At 54.8% G+C, this 1327-nt stretch overlaps 1 pseudogene; it reads left to right on the forward strand.

The window, feature by feature from the left end:
* On the forward strand, positions 1-1088 carry LOC119367025 (annotated as a pseudogene).
* The last annotated feature ends 239 nt before the right edge of the window (positions 1089-1327 follow it).

Consider the following 1327-nt stretch of genomic DNA (forward strand, 5'->3'; position numbering starts at 1 on the left):
AAAATCCAGAGAGATACTTCTCTGAGCAAGATCATGGAGGTCAGGGCGGGGGCGATGCTGAGCGCCCTCCTCCACAAGCTGGACGCCGTGCTGACGGACGAGTACAGGCTGCAGATCGAGGAGCCTGAGGGGCGAGATCATGTTCCTCCGAGCCGAGCTGGAGAGCGTGCAGGCGGCCCTTGCGAGGGTATCATCGTCGTCGACGGCGCAGCCGGTCGACAGGCAGGTCAGGATCTGGGCAGGGCAAGTCAGAGAGCTCTCCTACGAGTGGAAGACAGCATCGACAGGTTCATGGTGCGCGTCGACCTCCACCATCCGGGGATCAGCGGGTTCATCGGCAGGTGCCTGAGCCTGCTGACCACGGCCCGGGTCCGCCACAGGATCGCCGTGGACATCAGGGGCATCATGGGCCTCGTCAAGGAGGTCGCTGACCACCGTGACAGGTACAAGGTTGACGACGATGTTTCCGCCGTCCGGCGGCCTGCGGGTACCACCATCGACATCGACCCTCGCTTGCATGGCATGTACTCCTCTGTTCGAAATTACTGGTCGAAGAAATGAATGTATCTAAATGTATTTTAGTTGTAGATACATTAATTTTTGTGACAAGTAATTCCGAACGGAGGGAGTACGAGGATTCGGCGAGGCTCGTCGCGGTGGGCAGGCCGAGGGCGGAGCTCTGCAGGCTTTTGGTGGAGCAAGAAGGCGCGGCTACCATGGATGGTCAACTGAAGGTGGTCTCCATTGTTGGGGCTGGTGGCCTTGGCAAGACGACGCTGGCGAACGTCGTGTACCAGCAGATCAGAGTGCAGTTCGATTGCGACGCCTTTGTCACGGTGTCCCTGCTTGTTGGAAGTAAACCCAACGTCCAATCGGATTACATGTACGTATCTGTGTCCAGCTAGTGCATGAGATAGTTACCTTGTAGGATTAGTATTCCATGCTGATTCGGTTTGTAACTAGACAGCCTAGCTGTTATATATATGTGCGTGTTGAGGACGGGGCGTCGACCTGTGTTGAGGACGGGGCGTCGACCCGTTGGCTGGGCAGCTGGGGTAGCTGTCAACCCACCCGAGTTTAAGTCACGGCTTTGATGCGGGTGCTCACGGAGTTTCTCCTATAAAGAAAAGCCAACGAGGATTAACCTTTGAATTGGTCTCATTTTTTTGTTATATATATGTGCACGTATCTTGAGTTGAGAAGCAATTAAAGTATCACCGGGCACGAGACGTGCCCGTGGCTATCAATTCCAAGTATTGCGTGCGTGCGTGACTTGCTATTACTAGAATCGATCAAGTCGATTGGTAGCTAGCTAGGTTAGCTACGT

Source organism: Triticum dicoccoides, chromosome 2B, assembly GCF_002162155.2.
Source record: "Triticum dicoccoides isolate Atlit2015 ecotype Zavitan chromosome 2B, WEW_v2.0, whole genome shotgun sequence".
In the NCBI taxonomy this organism is placed as follows: Eukaryota; Viridiplantae; Streptophyta; class Magnoliopsida; order Poales; family Poaceae; genus Triticum; species Triticum dicoccoides.